Source organism: Bufo gargarizans, chromosome 3 (assembly GCF_014858855.1).
Source record: "Bufo gargarizans isolate SCDJY-AF-19 chromosome 3, ASM1485885v1, whole genome shotgun sequence".
In the NCBI taxonomy this organism is placed as follows: Eukaryota; Metazoa; Chordata; class Amphibia; order Anura; family Bufonidae; genus Bufo; species Bufo gargarizans.
The window spans coordinates 28938459-28951720 of NC_058082.1; the positions used below are offsets into that span (position 1 = coordinate 28938459).

Consider the following 13262-nt stretch of genomic DNA (forward strand, 5'->3'; position numbering starts at 1 on the left):
AAAAAAAAAAAAAAACTGTAAAAAAGCTATTTTTTGTCACCTTACTTCACAAAAAGTGTAATAGCAAGCGATCAAAATGTCATACGCACCCCAAAATAGTGCCAATCAAACCATCATCTCATCCCGCAAAAATCATACCATACCCAAGATATTTGGCCAAAAACTGAAAAAACTATGGCTCTCAGACTATGGAGACACTGAAACATGATTTTTTTGGTTTCAAAAATGAAATCATTGTGTAAAACTTACATAAATAAAAAAATTGTATACATATTAGGTATCGCCGCGTCCGTGACAACCTGCTCTATAAAAATATTACATGATCTAACCTGAATGTTGAAAATAACAAAAAATAAAAACGGTGCCAAAACAGCTATTTCTTGTTACCTTGCCTCACAAAAAGTGTAATATAGAGCGACCAAAAATCATATGTACCCTAAACTAGTACCAACAATACTGCCACCCTATCCCATAGTTTCTAAAATTGGGTCAATTTTAGGGCGTTTCTACTCTAGGGGTGCATCAGGGGGGCTTCAAATGGGACATTGTGTCAAAAAAAACGGTCCAGCAAAATCTGCCTTCCAAAACCGTATGGCATTCCTTTCCTTCTGCGCCCTGCCGTGTGCCCGTACAGCAGTTTACGACCACATATGGGGTGTTTCTGTAAACTACAGAATCAGAGCCATAAATATTGAGTTTTGTTTGGCTGTTAACCCTTGCTTTGTAACTGGAAAAAAAATATAAAAATGGAAAATCTGCCAAAAAAGTGAAATTTTGAAATTGTATCTCTATTTTTCATTAAATCTTGTGGAACACCTAAAGGGTTAACAACGTTTGTAAAATCAGTTTTTAATACCTTGAGGGGTGTAGTTTCTTAAATGGGGTCACTTTTATGGAGTTTCTACTCTAGGGGTGCATCAGGGGGCTTCAAATGGGACATGGTGTCAAAAAAACCAGTCCAGCAAAATCTGCCTTCCAAAAACCATACGACGCACCTTTCCTTCTACGCCCTACTGTGTGCTCGTACAGTAGTTTACGACCACATATGGGGTGTTTCTGCAAATTACAGAATCGGGGCAATAAATATAGCATTTTGTTTGGCTGTTAACCCTTGCTTTGTTACTGGAAAAAATGGATTAAAATGGAAAATTTGCCAAAAAATCTAAATTCTGAAATTTTATCACCATTTGCCATTAACTGGTGGAACACCTAAAGGGTTAACGACATTTGTAAAATCAGTTTTGAATACCTTGAGGGGTGTAGTTTCTAGAATGGGGTCATTTTTGGGTGGTTTCTATTATGTAAGCCTCACAAAGTGACTTCGGACCTGAACTGGTCCCTAAAAAGTGTTTTTTTTGAAATTTCAGAAAAATTTCAAGATTTGCTTCTAAACTTCTAAGCCTTGTAACATCCCCCAAAAATAAAATATCATTCCCAAATTGATCCAAACATGAAGTAGACATATGGGGAATGTAAAGTAATAACTATTTTTGGAGGTATTACAGAAGTAGAGAAATTGAAACTTGGAAATTTGAATTTTTTTTAACATTTTTGGTAAATTTGGTATTTTTTTATAAATAAATAAAAATATTTTGACTTCATTTTACCAGTGTCATGAAGTACAATATGTGACGAAAAAACTGTCTCAGAATGGCCTGGATAAGTCAAAGCGTTTTAAAGTTATCAGCACTTAAAGTGACACTGGTCAGATTTGCAAAAAATGGCCTGGTCCTTAAGGTGAAATAAGGCTGTGTCCCTAAGGGGTTAAAAGCCCAGTCATGTGAAGAGTCCAACCATGTCTCAGCCACACCAACTACATCAATGTGTTCTTATAGTACCATAGCCTCCATCTTCCCTATTTTGCTATCTAGACTTCTGGCATTTGTGAAAATACATTTAAAATTACTATTACCTGTAAAGTGAATATCTGGGATTTTTTGGTTACCTTGGTTGATGTTTGTATGTAACAGGTTCTTGTTAGCAGCAGCTCTACTCTTCATCGGTGTATAGTTCTGCCCAGTCTTCTCCCTACTTTCCTCACTAACCCCAGACCTCACTAAATCCCCACTGTCCCCTCCTATATCCCACTATCTATCCCTTATTAGTATGACCCCCGCCCCCCCTCTCCCACAGATCCTAGTATAAAAGCTCCCCCAGCCGTCTAACCATTTTTTCCCCCCAGGGCAGTTGCACCCTCCCCATTAAGGTGCAGCCCGTCCCTACTGTAGAGCCTGTAACCAACAGAGAAGTCGGCCCAGTTCTCCATGAACCCAAACCCTTCCTTCCTGCACCAGCTTCTGAGCTACTTATTTAACTCCCTAAGCTCCCGTTGTCTCTAAGGTGACGCTCGTGGCACTGATAGTATTTCTGAAAACACTACCTTGGAGGTCCTGGACTTGAGCTTCTCTCCTAGTTCCCTAAAATTATTTTTAAGTTCCTTCCATCTCCCCCTGACTTTGTCATTGGTGCCAATGTGTACCATGACCGCTGGGTCTTCCCCAGCCCCACCCAGCAATCGGTCAATCCGATCCGCAATATGCCAAACCCGAGCACCCGGCAGACAACACACTGTTTGGCGTTTACACGGTCTCGGCGACAGATGACCTGTCTGTCCTCCTAATAATAGACTCCCCTACCACCAGCATCTGTCTGACCTCTGCTGCTCTCCTTTTCCCATCCTTCCTGCAGCGGGCATCCTCCTGGTTGCTAGGAGAAACGCCCTGCTGCAGTGTTGCTGTCCCTGGGCTTTCATCTCTAATATCAGCCAAACAGGCATATTTACTAGGGCATTCCAGCTCAGGACTAGCCTCCCTGGCACTTTTCCCTCTACCCCTTCTTCCTACATTAACCCAACCGCTGACCTGATAGTCCTGATCTTGCCCTCCTCCCCCCACCTCCATTTCACTGACCCCAGTCAGCGCCTGCACAGTGAGGTCTAAGCCTCTCTCCAGGTCTGCAATGCCCCTAAGTATTTCAAGCTGCTTATTTAGATCCAAGATCTGGGCTTCCAAATATGCAACATGATTGCATCTAGTGCAAATGTATTCACCCTCGAAAGGCTCTTCAAGGCACGCATACAATGCACAGGACTCACACTTAGTGGCATTGTCCACGGAGCACATGTTTAATGGGGATGAACAGTAAATAAAGGAAAATATCAATCAATCAATCCTTATCAAAACGGGGCGGGTGCTGTGGAGGTTACTGTTAAGGTGGCAGGGGACTGTTGAGGTCACTGTTAAAGGGGCAGCTGCTGTGGAGGTCACTGTTCAGGGGGTGGGTTATTGTGGAAAACACTGTTAAGGAGATGGGGTACAGTGAAGGTCACTAATAAAGGGGCGGCCACTGTGGATTTAACTGTTAAAGGGGCGTTCGCTGTGGATGTTACTGTTAAGGGGGCAGGGGACTGTGGAGGCCACTGTTAAAGGGTAAGCTGCTGTGGAGGTCACTGTTAAGGGAACGGAGTACTGTGGCAGTCACTGTTAAAGGGGTGGGCGCTGTGGAGGTCTCTGTTAAAGGGGCATGGAACAGTGGAGGTCACAGTTAAGGTGACGGTCTGCTATGGAGGACAGTGTTAAGGGGCGGGCCCCTGTGGAGGTCCCTGTCAAGGGGGTGGAGTGCTGTGAAAGTCAAAGTTAAGGGGATAGGCTGCTGTGAAGGTCCCATTTTAAGGAGGCAGGAAACTTGGGGGGGGGGGTCAGTGTTAAGGGGTGGGGGGCTGTAAAGGTCAAAGTTAAGGGGGTGGGCTGCTGTCCCATTTTAAGGAGGCAGGGAACTTTGGGGGGTCAATGTTAAGGGGTGGGGGGCTGTGGAGTTAACTGTTAAGGGGGCGGACTGCTGTAGAGGTCATTCTTATGGGGGATACTGTTGATATCTTTTAACGACACACAGAAACATTAAATGAAACAGATGCCGGGTCCTTCTGCTAGTGTAATATAAATCCCAGGATGATATCACTGTTTACTGTTTTACACGTATGATATTTTACAGCTGAATCATTCATTTGCTTAGAAATTCTTTTGATTCTTAATAAATGTGACATCATCGCTGTAAGTTAATCTATAAGTATCGGGAACACTGACCAGGAGAACAGTGCTACATTCATGGCTCGGAAAATCAATACCAGCTTATTTGTCATTGCAGCAACCTAGCGAGGGAGTTCAGGGTCCTTCCAAATTCTTCTCAGGCAGATCATCGGTGTTTGCCTACAACTGCTCGCTTTTTGCTCCGTGCGACTGGTAGCAGAGTCCTACTACTCCTTTTGGTGGAAATCATCTCGATTTGGTCTTCTGCATCCATATCTATCTTCACGAGGTTTCCAGGTATGATAGGTTACCATATCAAATAACTATGTAAGGATTACCAGCATGCAAGAGGTGTACCTGGAAACTCTAGGACCCCATTGCACAATCTGTGTAGTTAGGCTATGCCATCACTTTACAATCATGGGGATCTGATCTGATCGGTCGGGGTTGGAGTCCCACTGATCCTGAGAATGACAGGGATGCAACACTTCATTTGTATTGTGTTTATTTCTAAGTTTATCCTGCAGAACGGCGTTCCCTGCAACCACTCTTGAATAGGGTCTTTCTGTAGTTCTCTACATAGTAGGTGCCAGGGGCGGACTGGGAACTGAAAGTGGCCCTGGAAAAAATACTAAAAGTGGCCCCGTTTTGTAGTCTGGTCCAAATTAATGGAAGGCAGGGCCAGCAATACCATATTGCTGCACATTATACCACCCCAACAGAGCCAAACACCACAGTCCATCACAAAATACAGCCCCAAAAATTTCCACTGGCCGGCTGTGAGAAGGGCCCAGACGGCCCCCCGAGAAGTTTCCCTGTAAGGTCTATGGCCAATCCGCCCTTGCCAGGGACCATTGTGCAGGGAAGGATCGTAAAGGGAATGAGGCGATAAGCCCCTTCATATTCATGTTCAGTGGGGTGTCTTAGAGGTAAAATGGCACCAATCATAAATTGGTAGCATATCCTAGCAATATGCCTACACTTTGTAAGAGAGGAACATTGCATCTATAGAAATCTATGGATCCATAAATGGCTTACTCTTTAGGCACACGGCGGTTTTTCCTCATAAAATCTAAAAACATATCTGAGATATTCATCCCAATAAGAAATGCTTCTAGGGCAGAACTCCCGCTCCGTACAGTATTCTAACGAAGTTTTATGCGAATCGCTTCGGATGTTTCATCCGAAGTCAATTCTTTCATCCCTAACCTTCATAGAAGATTATTTTAAAGGATGTGATACAAACTAGAAAAACCCTTTAAGGAACCTTTTCCCACTGTATGAAATATTTCAAAATGGCAGCCGGACAAGATTCATCATGTGACCTGGCCAAAATACATTTCTAGTGATGAAATATAAAGCTTGTATCTTCCATGGGTTCCTCAGTGAACCATTATGACTGAAGAATAAATATCATTTTGAAGGCTACACACATTAATTACAAGATACCATGTTGATAGACTCCAGGTGGGAACATATAACTATCCTCCATCATTGTGAAGGCGAGATAGCTTCCCTTTAAAACTGTGATGCAGACTTACAGAGCAATGCAATGGAACTGGCTCAGGGCTCTGCCGTATAAACAATGACATAAATCATTTACATCTGTTCATGATGTACTGTATAACTTCTGTGGCCCAGATTTGCATATATTATGTATAGTAAATTGCAAACTGTTCCACTAGCAGGACCCCCAGGGATCATCGGTAATCTGGGAGGGAACCAGGCAGTAAGTGTTCTGTTTTTCTGCAGTGCCTCCACAGGGGAGACAAAGCATTACACACTTCCCATTGAAACAAATCAACAGTTCATGTAGTCTGTGAACATGTCAAGTCCTCCAGAGATGAGGGTCCTTACTAGGGAACTCCCACTAATCCCTAATAGAGTATTTGAAACTGTCTTCAAAATATCCTCCTTATTAGGTCTCACGCACATGACAGTATTTTTTGTCCCCATCCGATTGGCATTTTTTGTGGATCAGATGCATTGCAGACCTAATCAATTCAATGGGGCTGCAAAAAAATGTGGACAGTACACCATGTGCTGTCCACAGCCCTATGTCCGTTCCGTCATCCCACCAACAAAAATAAATAAATAAAAAATAGAATATGGCCTATTCTTGTCCATTTTGAGGCAGGACTTGCGCAATGGGAAATTGCGAAACACACATGGACAGTATCCGTGTTTTGCGGATTCGCAATTTGCAGACTGCAAGACGTATACTGTCATGTGCATGAGATCTTAGGGTCGGAATGCCAAACAAGGCGAAGATCAGAAGATCCTCCAGTGGGCCAAAGTTGTGATAATAGTAGTAAATACAGTATATAGAAATAGCACTGAGCTCGGTTTAGATTCTACTCAGTACTTTCCCTGAATTTCCTAGTTTCAGCGTAGAGCTGCCCTTTGGATTTTTATTGATCAGGACTGGCAGAAGCTAGCTCTCCGTGTTTCCATTGTTACAAAACTCCAACACAACCCCAGGGAGTCCTGTCCCAACACATTCATAAAAAAAATGTACCTAGTGAGGTGAAAGGTCTAGAGTAGACACATTTCTGCTGCCTCGGACCTGTCATATGTTTACCTAAAGCAAATGTACAATATGGACTCTTAATTCATAGTTTGCTTTGCAAATACACAAATCAATAACGTTTTGGTTGCTTAGTAGAAAATTAATAATTTATTTTCCTTGGGAATCCTGTATTGTATGGTTGCTAAGTACCTTTATGTGCTTGTAACCCACAAATTTACAATATACAGTATATCCATCAGCATAGACTTGGCTTTCTAGATAGTCAATGTGTGTCATGTTTATTTCTGAGAAGAATTGTGTTAAGCAGCGTATCTTTTTTTTCAATGCATGGCCATCTCTTTCATCACAACCCTAAATGAATACAGACCCCTAACTAAATAAAGACCCCACCACCATCCATTTACAGAGCTAGACCAAACCCTAAATAAATACACGCTCCAAACCCCCTAAATTCTTACAGACCTCTAAATAAATACAGACCCCCTTAACAAGTACAAACCCCAGACCAGAGTCCCAGACCTTCCTTTAACAAAACTAGACCAAACCTCTAAATAAATATACACCCCAAAATTCTTTCAAACAACAGACCAGAACCCTAAATTAATACAGAGCCCCTAAACAAAGACTCCAGACCAGGCCTCTATATAAATATGGACTTCCTAAGCAAATACAGACCCTAGACCAGATCTCTAAATAAATATGGACTTCCTAAACAAATTTAGAACCTAGACCAGACCTTTGATTTACAGAACAAGACCAAACCCTCTAGATACATACAGACCCCAGACCAAACCCCTAAATAAATATATACACAACCCCCTAAATGAACACAGTCCTCCTAAATAAATACCGACCTCAGACCAGACACCCAAATAGAGACTCATAACAGACCTATAAATAAATACACCCCAGGCCCCTTAAAGTACAAACCTCAGATTTTCTAAATAAAGATCTAATTACAGAACCAGACCGAACTGTCTAAATAAATACTCAAGGATGGCACAGGAGGAGATGGACATGTGGCAGTGAAGGTAAACAAACTTTACTCCAACAGGGGGCACAACATAAGGTAGCTACAGATAGAACAGGTACAAGACTTGGTAATTACGAGTTTAAAAGGCACAGAGCTTGGCGGTTATAAAGTATGTTAAAGGCACAGAGCTTGGTGGTTATAGATTATCATAAAGGCACAGAGCTTGGCAGTTACAGAGCTTAATAGTTATAGAGATTAATAAAGGCACAGAGCTTGCCTGTTACTCTCAGTGAGGGCACACAGCATATTGGTTGTAGCATAACAGGCTCCAAGAGCAACTCTCACTTATAACATAGCGGGGCTACTTGGGTTAGTATTCTTTCAGGCTCTGGTCACAATAGCGTTATTCTTCAGATCCTTCCCCAATCCACAGTTCAGGCACGGTTATTTGTAAATATCTTCGAATGTTAATACCAGGATTCTCCTTTCTCAAATTTTATATTTTTTTATTTCAAGCCGCGCCATATACAGCAGTCCGAACCAAAGCTTCTTGACTGGTCACGTTATCTGCATTTGCCCTGTTCCAAAGACTTGAAAAAGGAGTACTTTCACTCCGAAACGTGTTGTCACCTGATCAAAAATAAAAACCATTTTTTAAAAGACTTCATATCACGGTTGTGGTTTTGCGCCAAGAGGTATCACATCCAGTGTTCCCTCTAAGCCTTGGCAGCTGCTGAGCGGGGTCAGCTCAGAGCTGGGCACAGCGCCATCGAAGGTGGGCGATAGGAAAACCTAGGATAATTGTCACATCTAAGAGCATACAGTGTAACCCCTGTGCCATCCCGTACAATACGGTGTAACCCCTGCACCATGCTATGTAATATACAGTATAATTCCTGCACCATGCCGTACAATATATAGTATAGTTAATACACCATGCTGTGTAATATATATTATAATCCATACACCATAGTGTACAGTATACAGTATAATCCCTGCCCCATGCCGTATGATATACAGTATAGTTCATATACCAGTGGGCTTATACCTTTTGATCAAAACGTACCCTAATGCCTCTTGTACAGCATGAAGTATGGGGGGGCTGTACACTTTAATATTGCACTGAGAAGCGAGTTTAATTAGCTCTAAGCATAGCATTGTGGATGTGCGATCCAGTTCTGTTTCTCCCCTTGGTATGCACCATGCTGTACAATATACAGTATAATCCATACACTATGCCGTACAATATACACAATAACCCCACAGTGTAGGTGTTATACCGTATATTATACAGCATGGTGTATGGATTATAATGCATATTGTACAGCATGGTGCATACCAAGGGGAGAAACAGAACTGGATCGCACATCCACAATGCTATGCTTAGAGCTAATTAAACTCGCTTCTCAGTGCAATATTAAAGTGTACAGCCCCCCCATACTTCATGCTGTACAAGAGGCATTAGGGTACGTTTTGATCAAAAGGTATAAGCCCACTGGTATATGAACTATACTGTATATCATACGGCATGGGGCAGGGATTATACTGTATACTGTACACTATGGTGTATGGATTATACTGTATATTGTACAGCATGGTACAGGGCTTATAATGTATACTGTAGTCATCTATAGTGCTATTCATTTTAGCACGGTAATGTATAGCTCCATCACGCTGTTGTTCTTGGCAAGATTAAATTACATGGTAGATGGGAATGCTACAGGTGATGGCACTGTAGATGAGGGTCCTTTAGGTGAGGGCATCATAGCGGAGGGCAGCACCAGGAACCAAAAGGATGAAACAAGTGTAACCTGCTGTAAATGTAACACAGCCACAGCTGTGGACATGTTCGAGTGTATCAGCTAAACCAAATAACAAGAGTCTGTAAGAAGAAAAGCTAAGAAGTGTGAGGGGTTAATGTCTGACAACCCTGTGTGATCTGGGGTATCCCATGGTATTATATTGCTGCAGTATGTGGGGTCCCAGACTCCCAGGGGGCCCCTGGACCCCGAGCCTCAGATGGATACATTCCTGCGCAGTCTATTATGCCCTTGTGAAAACCCATGAGTTCAAATAATGTCTTTGCTGAGCTTTTACCAATGCATGTGTGCTCCGGACAGCATATTACCACCCCCTGACAGTAAAACCACTCTAGCCTCTAAGATGACGCCGCTGACGTTACCTCGCCTGGCTGCTGCGTGCTCAGTCCAGTCCTCCTCTCCTCTTCCGGTCAGAAAAAGGAGGAGCCGCAGCAGTAGAGCGGTAATATGTGTAGGCGGCGCCACACTGAGCCTCAGTCACAGGTCGTATTGAAAACGTCATCTTGAGTGTGGGCATTAGTGTGGGCATTAGTGTAGGCATTTTGCCGGCGGCAGGGTGAGCGGGTGCTGAGCGGACATGAGCGGGGGCACAATAGTTGCTGCGCGGTCGCGCACCCGCGCAGCTTAGAGGGAACACTGATCACATCGTGTACGACCTCAGTACACAGCTTCCTATTGTACTTCATATCACTCCTTTAGAGAACTGGCAACTGCACAAAACAAGGATTGAGAAGATATCGGCAGCACCCCCTGCCCTTACAAGTGTTGTGCCTACGTAACCACAACACCAGAAGGTGTGCATAACAATTGACACAGCTAACTCTCAAGAACTGGTACCTAAAACTTACTACCCTATGAGCACCTTTTTTCCCACTTTTTTCCCACTTTTTTCACCAAATTTTATATTTTGGATATAAACGTGTGGCTAGATGCGCTCAGACACTTGGACAAATACTACACCCCAGTCTTATTTCTTCTCAGAACCTCTCACCTAGATCTTCGCTTTCCTAAAAGGGTACATGTAAATGTTGCCATAAACAATGTATCACCAAACAGGATACTGGCAACAATAGAAACATATCTGCACTTTCTTCAAATTTTTTGCACACACACAACAAAAATACATCTTCTTTACGTGTACAGGTACATGAGAGGGTCTTGCGCCCTATATGGGGGGGTGATCACCAACAAAAATTATGCAATCGAGAGGCCTTCTGGATCTTCCTGTTAAAGACATGTTCTCCTAATGGTCTTAATCGTAAATCTGATTTGATTTTGCATTATTAAATGATTTATCATATTGTATCTATTTTGCAATGTTATTGCATTGTGAATATCCACTTATTCCATTAAGTCATTTGTGATAAGGAGTATTTGATCATTTGTATTGCCATTGATTGCCATTTGCATTATATGCTATGACTGAGGTGCTTTGTATTGGTCGAAATGTGTCAAATGGATTTTATCATGTTTCTGTAAATATCTTTTTTTATTTGGATGCTGGATCTTTCAGTTACTTACCTTGGCAGTAAAGAACATAGATTGTCCTTGACCATAGTTACAGCTCCACACGTCAGTGCTGGCATGAACTGTACCAGACACTGACAGGCTCAAGGATTGGCCCACTTTCTGCTCAAGATATGTGCGCAGGGCTGGTACAGCTTTTTAAGAAAAGTAATGACAGATTAGGACTCTCCAACTTGTGTGGGCACAAGACATCAGTTCTCAGAAATTTTCAGAGTCCATGATATGGAAAGGGAGGGACTGTAGTACCAGCAACTTGGCCAGGTGCACATTTAGCTTCTGCGCCGTTGGAAGAGTGCACACATACTGTTGTCTCTTTGATTGCTGGTGAAACACATGACGAGGAGTAGGATGAGCATCAGGAGCAATAGACAAAGGGAAGGACCGACAGGTTCCTTCTGCTCAGGTTGAGGAGCCCTGACTGCTGGAGAAGGCGTGTGGGCAACTGGGAGATGCAGAGGTTGCTGCGTCACGCTGTACAACTCTACGTTAGTGCCACGGTTTTCCCAGGCCATTTTATGGTGATGCCCCATGTGTTGACACAGGGCCATGTTGCCAACATTCGCACCCTGACCGTGCTTCACCTTCTGTCCACATATCCTGCATACCGCCACGCTAATGTTTTCCAGTGAGTTGATAAAAAATTCGCACACTGCCGAGTATGATATTTTACCCCCACCGCTCCATGCTGACTGTCTGTAGGTGCGTTTATGAACCTACGCACTGCTAGTTGTTTCCTTACAGGTACGCTCCTGAGTAGCAGACGGTCTACCCCAGGCACGTTTGGCTCCAGATTTCCCACTGCTGCCACCCTGCTGCCGTCTCACAGGCCTGCTGCCACCCTAACCCCCTGATTATGATGATGATGCCCCCTCTTCACCCGCTCCCATGTGCGATTGGCTACATCATTATCCACTACTGTTTCTTTTCCCTCACCAGTCACTGTCTGTCACCCTCACCAGTCTCATGGCCACATCCCTGACCACCTCCAACACATACTCCCACCCGACTGTCATCCTCGGCAGTTGCATGCCTAAGGGAGGACACAGCGGATCTCTCCTCCATAACTGTGCTGGCCTGTAGCTGCTGACTGTCCTCACTAAGCTAATCCTCACTGAAAAGCGGAGCAGAGCTGGCAGCATACATTGCTTCCTGAGCAGAAGGAGCAGCAAAAGAAAGAGGCAGTTGCAGGACAGATGTGGGCACAGAGCTTGTTCCTGGACCATGCCAACTAAGCGTGGGAACCCACTGATTTCTAGCAGTGTGTATCTGTTGTCACCTAAGATGATGTTGAAGAGCAAGCCAACCGTTCCAGTACAGTTGGATTGTTGGTCAAAATACAACCGCTGGAAGACAGTGGCAGCTCTGGCCTGTTGCTGCCGCCACTGCTACCACCCCCCCTTCTTCTGCCCGTTCATTTTGAGGGCCAGGCATCTGTCTGTTGGCCATAGTGTACACTAAATGAATTAGTAATGTAACAGATTGGGGACGTGGCCTGACCGGGCATGTAAGCAGACGCATGGTGTGGAGCTCTTGGCTAAGTCTCCTGTATACCCTCCGTTTACCTGCTGCTTTGCTGGACAACTTACCATTAGCCTGTGTGGAACTGCTCCCCCTGCGACTCAACACCTCCCGGCGACAACATGACGCGCCAAAAGTCCAAAGAAAAGGAGAGGAAGGAAAACAACATGGCGCCGCGCAAGCTGCGAAGATGTCAGAAGTGGCTAGAAAAGTTTGCCCGCTCCAACACTCTCAGCAAGCGCCCCAGATCTGGCGATAGACAAGGCATCTGAACTTAAAGACACCACTGGGAATGTCAACTCCTGCCCCATACGATTCACAGAGACGGAGGTCAGTACACTACTGGTCATGGGGGCTGTTCCTGAGAAAGAACCCACCATCAAAGATGTCTTTGCAGCAGTGGCGCAATGCAATATGGCTCTTGCCTCGTTGAATACGCATATGGGGGGTCTCAAGGAGGACATTTTACTTATCAGTAGAGTTGAGCGAACACCTGGATGTTCGGGTTCGAGAAGTTCGGCCGAACATCCCGGAAATGTTCGGGTTCGGGATCCGAACCCGATCCGAACTTCGTCCCGAACCCGAACCCCATTGAAGTCAATGGGGACCCGAACTTTTCGGCACTAAAAAGGCTGTAAAACAGCCCAGGAAAGAGCTAGAGGGCTGCAAAAGGCAGCAACATGTAGGTAAATCCCCTGCAAACAAATGTGGATAGGGAAATGAATTAAAATAAAAATTAAATAAATAAAAATTAACCAAAATCAATTGGAGAGAGGTTCCATAGCAGAGAATCTGGCTTCCCGTCACCCACCACTGGAACAGTCCATTCTCAGATATTTAGGCCCCGGCACCCAGGCAGAGGAGAGAGG

General features: G+C 44.0%; 1 protein-coding gene across 1 annotated transcript in view; it reads left to right on the forward strand.

Moving 5' to 3' along the window:
• The first annotated feature begins 4117 nt into the window (after positions 1-4117).
• LOC122932127 (transmembrane 4 L6 family member 1-like) overlaps positions 4118-13262 on the forward strand; it is a 52394-nt gene continuing 43249 nt past the window's right edge. Inside the window, exon 1 of the mRNA XM_044286370.1 lies at positions 4118-4322. The gene's annotated coding sequence lies outside the window, so the exon portion shown is untranslated. The remainder of the gene's footprint in view (positions 4323-13262) is intronic.